The sequence below is a fragment of the Oryctolagus cuniculus genome, chromosome 2 (assembly GCF_051225735.1).
Source record: "Oryctolagus cuniculus isolate XC-2025 breed Fujian yellow rabbit chromosome 2, ASM5122573v1, whole genome shotgun sequence".
Classification (NCBI taxonomy): Eukaryota; Metazoa; Chordata; class Mammalia; order Lagomorpha; family Leporidae; genus Oryctolagus; species Oryctolagus cuniculus.
The window spans coordinates 81,200,045-81,210,873 of record NC_142868.1 but is presented as its reverse complement, the minus strand read 5'-3'; the positions used below and the strand labels follow the sequence as shown (position 1 = coordinate 81,210,873).

Genomic DNA, 10,829 nt, shown 5'->3' with positions numbered 1-10,829 from the left:
AGGAGAGACAGAGGCAAAAAGGACCTAGCTAGTTCCCTCCATCATTTTTCCCAGGTTGCTAATCCCAATGCTGAGGACTCAGCCCTTAGGATGTAGTCATCCCAAAGGCCACGCCTCTTACTACTGATGCACTGTGGGTGAAGTTTCACAGGAGTTTTGGAAGGAACACGAACATCAAGCCACTGCAGTTTCTTTTTCATTGCACCCTCAACAGCAGTGAGTTTTATCAAGATTTAAACATTGTTGGCAATCTGATTGATGCATGCTATGCAGTGTTCAGTGTGTCTTTATTGGTTAGAGTCACCTTTCTTTTTCATGAACAATGTTATGTTACATTTCTTTGGTCTGAGAGCTCTTTATTTGCTCATTTTCATTGTTTCATTCTTTCTTTTGTTGAGTTTAAGAGCTTTTGTGTAATATAAGGACATCAGTCTTCCCTTATATTAATTTGTTCATATAGGGACTATTACACTGTAGATACTTGAGATAAAGTAATGAACAACATAGAAAAAACTCTGGCTCCGGTGGAACTTAACGTTTATTAGGAAGATACAGAAAGCATATGAGATATTTAAGGAAAATAAGTAGCATCCATGACAGCTGGGGAGACGTGATGAGGGGAGCCCTTCTTAGGGAAGCATGGGTGTCAGTGGCTGAAGGTCAGGGGCAGGGAGGGGAAGGCAGAGGCTGGAGAGGAGATGGGAGGGTGGTGGTGAGAGTGGGAGGGGGGTGTAAGGGGATGAAGGAAACTGGAGTTTGGTTTCTCTCTGGAACGCTCTCCTTGGCTTACCTTCTGACTGTGCCCTCACACGGCCTTTTCTGTGCACCTGGGTCCCTCACAGTTCTTATAGCTACAAGGACACCAATCGGATGGGAGTACAGCCCCACTCTGAGAGCTTTTCAAAGTCTCTCTCTCTGAAAACAGCCCATTCAGGGTTAGAGCTCCACCCAGGAGTTTGGGCGGGGGTGGTGGGTGAGAGCAACTCTGTCCCAGGTGCATTTGAAGAAACAGAGTGGGGGCGGCACTGTGGCTCACTTGGTTAATCCTCCGCCTGCAGCGCAGGCATCCCATATGGGCGCCAGGTTCTAGTCCCTGTTGCTCCTCTTCCAGTCCAGCTCTGTGGCCCAGGAGTGCAGTGGAGGATGGCCCAAGTGCTTGGGCCCCTGCACCTGCATGGGAGACCAGGAGGAAGCACCTGGCTCCTGGCTTCGGATAGGCGCAGCACCGGCCTTAGAAGCCATTTGGGGAGTGAACCGATGGAAGGAAGAAAAGACCTTTATCTCTGTCTCTGTCTCTCTCTCACTGTCTATAACTCTATCTGTCAAAAAAAAAAAAAAAAAGAAAAGAAAAAGAAAAAAAAAGAAACAGAGGGGTCAGGTACGCTGCAAATAGATATAAAGCAGCTATTATAATGATGGAGCAGGGGATTGGGAGTTACAAGGGAACAGACTCCAGGTGATTTAAGAGACAAGCTTAGGGCTCTTCGTTATCTCTGTGCTAAGAGTGAAAAACTCGTTGGAGGTGGAATCCTTGAGCGAATTGGTTGGAACCATAGGAGAGGGCAGTAACATGCTTGGCGTTGCATTGTGGAGGGATTGTAGTTACTGGTCATGAGATGCCTGACCGCGGGAGCATCAGTGCTGAGATAAGAAGAGAGGCAAGGTGGCTGGAGCATGAGATCCCAGGATCCAGAGGCCAGGACGTCACCAGGCCCATCTCTGTGCACGTGGCACCCACAAGGAGCGTGAGAGGTGTCCGACAGAGGATGGGCGAGAACTCGGATCTCGAAAGATGTTCTGACGTGGCGGGAGGTGCTGTGGATGCTGGGGGACTGTAACAGGGTGCTGGGCTTGTGACAGGGCGGCTGAGGCAGGAGACAGCTGGTGCCTGGCCAGGGTAACCACAAGGATGCCAGCTGATTTCAGGTCTAGAGTCCAAGGAAAGAGGGGAGAGAAAACAGACACTCCTGGGAAAGTGTGGGGGAAGCAGTGATAACGGAGAACCGGTGGTCGTTAGAGCAAACAGCTGATAGGGCTGTTCAGAGAAGGGAAGGGTGTAGCGGATCAGCTTTTGACTGCCCAGCTGAGTGGTTTCAGGAATCTGGGATTAGCGAGCCATAGGTCAGAAGTGGGATGCGCAGACCCCGGGGAGGCCAGGTGACAGGGGAAGTGCAAGGCTGCTGGCCGTGATCGACATAACTGGGATAAAAGTCACGATGAGGAAGGCGGAGCTGGCCGCCAGCAGCCTGAGGCTTTTACCTTCTGCAGACAGAGGGGTGGAGAGCAGGTGAGAGGAGGCCGCACGTGCTACAACTGCATTTTTTCCCCTCGGATTGCTGCTAGTTTTTTGACTTTATTAACTACTACACATTCATGTAGCATATGTTAGCGAATTTACAAACGTTTTTCATATTGGCAAATATACCAATTTTTTATTTATGGCTTTTAAGTATATATATTTTAAAGATTATTTACTTATTTATTTATTTGAGAGAGTTACAGAGAGAGAGAGGTCTTCCATCTGCCGATTCACTCCCCACATGGCCGCAATGCCGAGAGCTGGGCCCATTGGAGACCAGGAGCCAGTGACGTGGAAAGCTTAGATCATTTTAAGTTAATGAACTGGAAGTCGCACCCCCTTTGCTCTGTGTTGCCTGTTCACCTGGCTGTCAATCAGGGGAGCCCTCCCTGGGAAACGCCTCCTCTTACCTGGGAGGCGGGCGGTGCCGAGCACACACTTCCGTTTTCCTAAAGCCCATACAAATCTAGGCAGAGCAGAGGCGCCTTTTCCTCCTTGTGGACTCGGGACGAGCAGAGCAGGGTGGGGTAATTCCCTTTCTTTGGCTCACTCCCTTAATAAAGCCCTAGTGAGCCTGTGTATTTTTTCTCAGTAAATAAATGGGCACCAGTTTATCACACCTCATGCCATGTTTGGGCCGATACTTAGAATGTTCTGGGTAAAATGTAAGAGTCTGGAAAATTGACTTAGTCCCAAACCCAACCTGTAACACCAGGAGCTTCTTCCTGGTTGCCCACACGGGTGTAGGGGCCCAAACACATGGGCCATCTTCTACTGATTTCCCAGCCATAAGCAGTGAGCTGGATCAAAAGAGGAGCAGGGGCCAGTGCTGTGGCATAGCGGGTAAAGCCGCTGCCTGCAGTGCTGGCATCCCATATGGGTGCTGGTTCTAGTCCCGGCTGTTCCACTTCCCATCCAGCTCTCTGCTATGTCCTGGAAAGCAGTAGAAGATGGCCCAATGTCCTGGAAAGCAGTAGAAGATGGCCCAAGTCCTTGGGGCCCCTTGCACTTGCGTGGGAGACCTGGAAGAAGCTCCTGGTTTCAGATTGGCACAGCTCCAGCTGTTGCGGCCAATTGGGGAGTGAACCAGCGGATGGAAGACCTCTCTCTCTCTCTCTCTGCCTCTACTTCTCTCTCTGTGTAACTCTTTCAAATAAATAAAATAAATCTTTCAAAAAAAAAAGAAGGAAGAGGAGCAGCCGGGACATGAACTGGTGCCCATTTGGGATGTCAGCACCACAGGCGGATGCTTAGCCTACTGTGCCACAGTGCCGGCCCCTTAAGTCTAGTGTATATTTAGGAATGTCTTCCATATCACCAAGTCATAATTCCTTCTTTTAATAAAAAGATTTATTGGTTTATTTGAAAGTCAGAGTTAGATAGAGAGGGAGATCTTCCATGTGCTGGTTCACTCCCCAAATGGCTGCAATGGCGAGGGCTGGGCCAGACCAAAGCTGGGAGCAGGAGTTTCTTCTGGGTCTCGCTTGTGGGTGCAGGGGCCCAAAGACTTGGGCCATCTAACACTGTTTTCCCAGGTGTGTTAGCAAGGAGGTGGATCAAAAGTGGAGCAGCTGGGACTCGAACCAGTACTCTTATGGGACGCTGGTGTTGTAGGCAGCGTCTTAGCCTGCCGTGCCACAGTCGGCCCCATCATAATTCCTTTTCAGAAGAGTAGCATTTTCAAGTGCTTTGCTTTAGTATTTTTATGTCTGTCCTGCATCCAATTTGCACTACTATGCATGTAGGAATCCGCATTGCCAATTTTTCTCTATGTGGGCACCTTTTTTTTTTTATTTTTTTATTTTTTTTATTTTTATTTTTTTGACAGGCAGAGTGGACAGTGAGAGAGAGAGACAGAGAGAAAGGTCTTCCTTTTGCCGTTGGTTCACCCTCCAATGGCCGCCGCGGCCGGCGCGCTGCGGCCGGCGCACCGCGCTGATCCGATGGCAGGAGCCAGGAGCCAGGTGCTTTTCCTGGTCTCCCATGGGGTGCAGGGCCCAAGCACCTGGGCCATCCTCCACTGCACTCCCTGGCCACAGCAGAGGGCTGGCCTGGAAGAGGGGCAACCGGGACAGAATCCGGCGCCCCGACTGGGACTAGAACCCGGTGTGCCGGCGCCGCTAGGTGGAGGATTAGCCTAGTGAGCCGCGGCGCCGGCTCTATGTGGGCACCTTAATGCAACATGTCTTGAAAAACTCCCAGGTTGCCTCTGAATGTTTACTGGCTACATACTCACATCTTTCCCTCTTGTTCCTGACCAGTATTGCAGTCACATTTGTATGCCGAACCCTGGGGAGTTTAGGAGGATGATTTTCACCAGTCCATTACTGAATACTGGCTCCAATACTTGTTGCTATTTCAAAGCCTAAGGAGATATTTTTAGAGTAAACCAAGAGGTTATTAGTTCAAGTAGCATTATGTTGTTGCCAAAACCACCAAGCTACCCTTAGTTTTTGTTTGTCTCTTATATTTAGAGCTTTTACATTCGTAAGTACTGTCTTCAACTCACAAGGCAAAAGCGGGGATATGATAGAGGCTGGACCTAGAGGAATGAGCCACAGGCTTGGCTGTCGACACCTGCAATCCATCTCAGCAGACAGGAGCCGCTCTCCACGGTCTTCCTCTCTTCCCACCGTCTCGGTCACCCCTCCTGTTCAGAGTGTCACTAGGCTCTTCCTGTCTCCTGCCCTCTCCCTCCTCAGCCATGGTCCAGATGGCCTTTCTCATTCTCTTCCCAGCATGCATCTTTGAGATGAGAACATGTGGCTCCTCAGCCCGCAGGTTCTCCAGGCCCCCCTCCGCCTGCAGAATGAAGCCCAGAGCCTGGGGGCTGGGATGCCAGCTTCGTCACACTGTGCCTCTGACTTCCGGTCCAGCTGCGTCTCCTGCTGTCTGCCTCTGCACACCTGCAGTGCGTCCTACCTGCCTACATCCTGTCACCTCCCAACCCAAGTTCCCCAGGTGCCCCAGGCCTGCAGTACAACCACCATGCTGCCCCCGTGCCCAAAGCAGGGAACCATGACCCTGCAAGGGAGCGGTCTCTCCTCGCTCAGGTGGAATCCCTGACTTCCTCGTGAGTACTCCCACAACACTTGGTTTGCAGTGCCGGGCACCGTGGCTGCTCGAAATCGCATGGTGGTATAAACAGAGTTAAACCTTCGGTGCCCAGCGTAGTTAGACCATGTGGAACATTTTGCATGCATCATCTCGCTTTATCTGCCAAACAATCCTCTGAGGCCAGCGTCTTCGTAATCTGCATTTTCGAAAAAGGAAATTGAGCCTTCAAAACGTTAAGTAAATAACTGGTGCCCGGACTGTAAATTTACTCATATATTCTGTGGCTGATTCTTTACCCCTTTGACTCCAAAACCCATGAATGAATGAAAGAACCCGTCCAAGTGATGCATACAAGCTGGTGACTTCTCTTGAAGAGAGATGTCCTTGTCGGGGAGGCCCAGGTGGCACCGAAAGCCCCTTGCTGCCGCTGGCAAGTTACCAGATCTCTCTGAGTCTTTGGGCACACATCTGTGAAACGAAGATAATGAGCTGCACAAATACCTCGCAGGGCTTTAGAGAGGATTAAATGAAGTAATGTATGCAAAATACAGAAAGGCTGGCAGAGTAGGTGAGGAACAGACCCCTTCTCTCCCATTTTCCCACATCGCCTATCCACAAAGACAACACATTGACCATTCTGCCCTGAACAGCTGGGAAACACGCAAGGGCTGCAGAGAGAGAAAGCTCAATGGACTGACAAGTTTAGGAAGAATTATTCATAGCCCATGCCACTTGTGTGAGCATCTGAAATGAATAATGATCTTACATATACCATACCTTGGCTTTTATCTCCCGCATTCATTTTGAGGAAGGGATGTCTTCCAGAGTGCTACAAGCAGGGAAAAATAACTGGAAATTATCTCTTGCTTGTCCTAAAGGGACAATCACTTCCTGCCAGGGTTTGGACTCCAGCTTTCAAAATCAAGAGAAAAACAACCCCTTAGAGGTTCTTTTGATTTGCATTTTGGCAGCGCTCCAACAGCCAGTAATTTCGAAGTCCTCTGTTTTAAGATAGGAGTCCAGCTTCCCATGGCTGGTGAGAGTGGGCGGGGAACATTGCTACAATGCTTTGGAGGTGTGGCATTCTGGAACCCTGGCTTCTTTCCTTTTGTCTCTCAGATGTCAAGTGTGTGGTAGCACTGACTGTGAGTGAGGAGCCAGAGTAGAAGGATGACAGCCAGTCCCTTCTGCAATGGTCTAGCAGCTGGTGCAAAGAGACTATAGATGACAACTGATTTGCAGCGCTGGCGATTTGAGACAGGTGAACTGTGGGGAGCAGCCCGGACTGGACTGAGTTACTGGAATTAAGACTTATTCTATGCATCTGCTCTCCCACAATATGGCGCTGGGAGAGAAGTAAACAGCTTCCGCACAGCTGCCTCCAGTTCAACCAATAAACTGTAGGACTTGCTCCTGATTGGAGAGCAGCGTACTCGGCGTGTGGGCAGCCGAGTTGGGATTGGCGGAGGAGGACTATAAAGGAGGAGAGAGACGGCATGCACCAGGAACATCTATGGGGAACATCTAAGGGGAACATCTAGCTGAAGGAACACCTGTGCAGCCCCCAGAGAGCCGGCCGGCGGTGTGCCGCTCCCCTGCGGAAGTGGGGAATGTGGCCAGGGGGAACTGCCCTTCCACGGAGGTGGAAGGGATAGTAGCCAACGCGGGAAGAACCAGCAGCAAACCCGGGGAGGGCCGAGCAGACGAAAGAACAGCGCAGGGTTCAGTGTTGCTCCTCCACGAAGACGGGGAGCGACAGTGAACACAGAGTTGCAGGGGAGTACGGGAAGGGAAGCCCAGCCCACCTGGGAGTCAGGCAGCAGGTGGCTTGGTGATGGTCAGGAGTTGGCCAGAGACAGTGTCTTTATTAGCCTTCTGTTACTACAGCAAAATACCTGAGGCAACAAACCTAAAGAGGGAAAGTTCGTTTGGCTTACAGTTTTGGAAGTTCAAGTCCAAGATGAGGTGTCCTCTGTGGTTTGATCTCTGCTGAGGGTGGTGGGTGGTATCAGGGGTAGCTCCTGCAGATAAAGGTCCAAACGCTGAGCCAGGACGCAGAGGGAGTGGCTGGACCCAAACTCAGGCTTTTATAACCACCTTGTGGCGAGAGCTACCTTCTGAGAGCACACCCCAAGGCCTGAGGACCTTTCACTAGCCTGCCTCCAACAAACAAAATGTGTTCAGTTTCCACCATGTCGGTAACATTGAGTTAGGATTTTGAGTTTAAAGTCCTGCAAATCAAACTGCAGCAGTATTCCAGGGTCCTAGCCTGGGAAGAAGAGCAGGAATTCAAGAATTAAACGAATGGTCTTAGCCTACAAGTCACGCCTACTTTTGGAAGTGGGAACAGATCTTTACTAGACACTTAAAGCTATTGTGTGTTTCACAAACAGTATGAGTATTTAATCTACTCACTAACCTTAGGAGGTAAGTATTTTATTTCATTTTATTTTTAAAAAGATTTATTTATTTATTTGAAAGGCAGAGATACAGAGAGACAGAGAGAGAGACAAAGAGATCTTTCATCCGCTGGTTCACTCCCCAAATGGCCGCAACGGCCGGGACTGAGCCAGGCTGAAGCCAGGAGCCAGGGGCTTCTTTCAAGCACTTGGGACACCTTCTACTGCTTTCTCAGGCATATTAGCAAGAAGCTAGATTGAAAGTAGGGCAGCCAGGACTTGAACTGGCCCTCATATGGGATGCCGACATTGCAGGAGGAGGCTTAACCTTCTATGCCACAGCACCAGCCCCCAAGGTTAGTATTTTAGAAATGAGGAAATATAGATGTTGCACAATGTTTCTAAGGTACCATGGCTGGCCAATGGAGAGGCTGAGAGTTGAATCCAAGATAGATCCTAACATTTTTGTCATCTCTATTGTACCAAATTAATTTTACAAAGTGCCCAGTAATATCTGGCATTCACCAGGACAATTATATTGGTCACAGTGACATTGTAAGCTCTTAAAACTGGATTGAGGTTTGTGGGTGCTTGTCTCGGGGCTTCTGTTAAAAGGATAAGAAAGGAAGCTTTCCATGTGTCTTCAAAGGTTGCAGCACTGAAATGGGCATTAATGAATATAGGAGCACCTTGGCAAGAGGTATGTGAAGATTAGTTCTTTGAAAATAATGTAAGGCAAATGCCCTTTTCAGAACTGAGTTTAGGTTATTCCAACTCTGTACTCAATGCTGTGAATTTAAAACAAGCTTAGCATGTTAGTGGGTCTGTGTACCTAAATTAACATTTCAATGAAGTCTAAAAAGTTGCATTGAGATCCCTGTGGCTCTCCTCTCTTTCTGTCAAGTTCCTGGAACCCTACCATACCCTTGACAGCTGTTCACAAGGCCTGGGTCCTCTTCACTTTACAGATGAGGGAACTGTGGACATAGCTTCAAGTCTGAGCTCAGGGAAGCAGCAAAGGTATCACTGGGGCACAGGATTTATGGAAGCAAAAGGAAATAGGATATTCACATTTGTGTGCCAGGCACTGTACTTGGAATTTTCATATTACATATTTAATTTTTATAGCAACCCTAAGAGGTAGATATTTTCTCTGTTTGACAGATGAGAACACTGAAGCTCCGAGACAGAGCGTGCCCACGTTGAAGAGTGGGGGTTGAGCCTCATTTTCAAAGGCCACATGTCTGTTCTTCTGTGTACTTGAGCAAACTTCCTGTGTCCCCACAGCTACATTCCAAGAGTTCTGTGAGGTGACCAAGTGACAAATAGAATGTGTGCATTTATGACTAGGGAGGGGGCAGAAAGAGGAATGTGTGCTGCATTCGAATCTCCTATCAAAGAAATGTGCGTCGCGCTGAGAGGTGAGTTAGAGACCTTCCCTTCTGCCTACCTTCCCTAGTCATCGAAAGACTGTTGCAACGATGAAGGCAGAAGGCCAGGTATGGGGGTGGAATGCTAGCAAATCAAAGCTTACCTGGCAAGAGGAAGTAGGGGGAATATCACTGAAGGTCTTTCTGTCCTTTCTTCGAACTTCGTAAGCTTGGCCCAGAACACGGAGCTTCTCTCGGGGCTCTGGCTGCCTTGTTTACGGATCACCCTGGCTGTGCCCCTCCCCCAAGCATCCTCACCCAGAACACCCTTGCCCTTTGGCCGGGAAGGCAAGGCAAAGCCCCTCCAGTAAATAGCTCAGACTAGAGCCCCAGTCCAAAAGACCTTTTCTTACTTATTTATTAAGGATGGTATGAGTCACGGATGATTACTCACTAATGTGTCACGTGGGCTTTAATAGAATTAAACGCTCAATTATTCAGGAAATATTGATTGAATAGGTTACTATGCACAAGTGGGGACATGAATAACTTTCTGTTAGATGGCACCTAGAGAGAAGCCACTGTGCTGTGAAGGCCCGCAGTTCAGCGGTTTAGTCCTGGGTTCTGTTTCTGCCTTCACCATCAATGACTGTGATCTGGCCTGACACACACCTTACTTTAGACACTGTACATTGAAGCTACTCGCTAGATTTTGGCCCATGGCCTAGCTGTGCCTTAGGGGATATTTGGGAATGCATGGGATCATAAAAGTGATTGGGAGTTACACTGGTACTTAGTGCCCAGGGACCGGGAGTATTGAACGCCATGCAAAGTAGGGGTCAGTCCCTCACCCCAGGAATGAATTCTGGCCAAAACTGTAACCACCACTCCATTGAGAAACACTGAAATCACCCCCATTGTTAATGCCCCCCACTTCCAAGGTAGACCCTAAGAGGTAAATTACAATTCTGGTACCTTTCATGAGGTCAACGACAATGATGAAAATGTAGGCAGGCCCTGGGAAATTCCTTCCAAGGGGCAGAGACACACTGCCCAAATGGGGCTGTTAAACACTGGTGGTCTTGCAATGCATGTTCACAAAGCAGGTGCTACGACACCACTCGTGGCTGCAGCACGCTGTCTGAGTGGTCTTGGATCATTGGGAAGGTGGTGGTTTGCATGGAACATTAGTTCTGCTAATGAATTCAGTGGCTGGATTTTCCCTGACTTCTCATCATAAGCTTGTCTCCATATCATTTTAGTTCATCCCGAAGGGCCTAGACTTGACAAATTTGCCTGTGTGCTGCCGAGTTGTATTTTTTTTATTATTATTACAGAAGAGCTGTGTGCTCCACACTGACTGTTGCCTAATTATTTCACTTTGCCGTGAAAGCGAATTGTCAATAAGGCTAATGAAAGTTCTCTCAGGCATTTCAGTCACTTGAGTCATCATAGCCTCTGCGTAGCGCGATGTGCTTGGCAGGACCGTCCCAGGCTGGGTCTCTGCTGCTGTTTGGGGTGCATTCCCCCTGGAACAGGCCCCTTCATCACCCCTGTGCCTCGTGAGATGAAAGAGTTCCAAGGCTCTTCTCAGACAATACAATCTATTTTTAAAACATGGGCCTACACAAAACCGTTGCTATTGACCAAAGTTTCGAAATCTTTCTCCCATTTTACTTAGTCCGGGCGTAGGTAGAGCAAACT

The 10,829-nt window shown here is 48.9% G+C and overlaps 1 long non-coding RNA gene across 1 annotated transcript; it reads right to left on the bottom strand.

Annotated features, from left to right (window-relative positions):
• Positions 1-5,620: 5,620 nt before the first annotated feature.
• LOC149127857 (uncharacterized) lies at positions 5,621-9,841 on the bottom strand. Its single transcript, XR_016229987.1, has 3 exons — positions 9,290-9,841; positions 6,134-7,377; positions 5,621-5,824 (listed from the first exon to the last, which is right to left on the bottom strand). It is a non-coding gene; the product is annotated as an uncharacterized LOC149127857 (long non-coding RNA).
• Between the last annotated feature and the right edge of the window lie 988 nt (positions 9,842-10,829).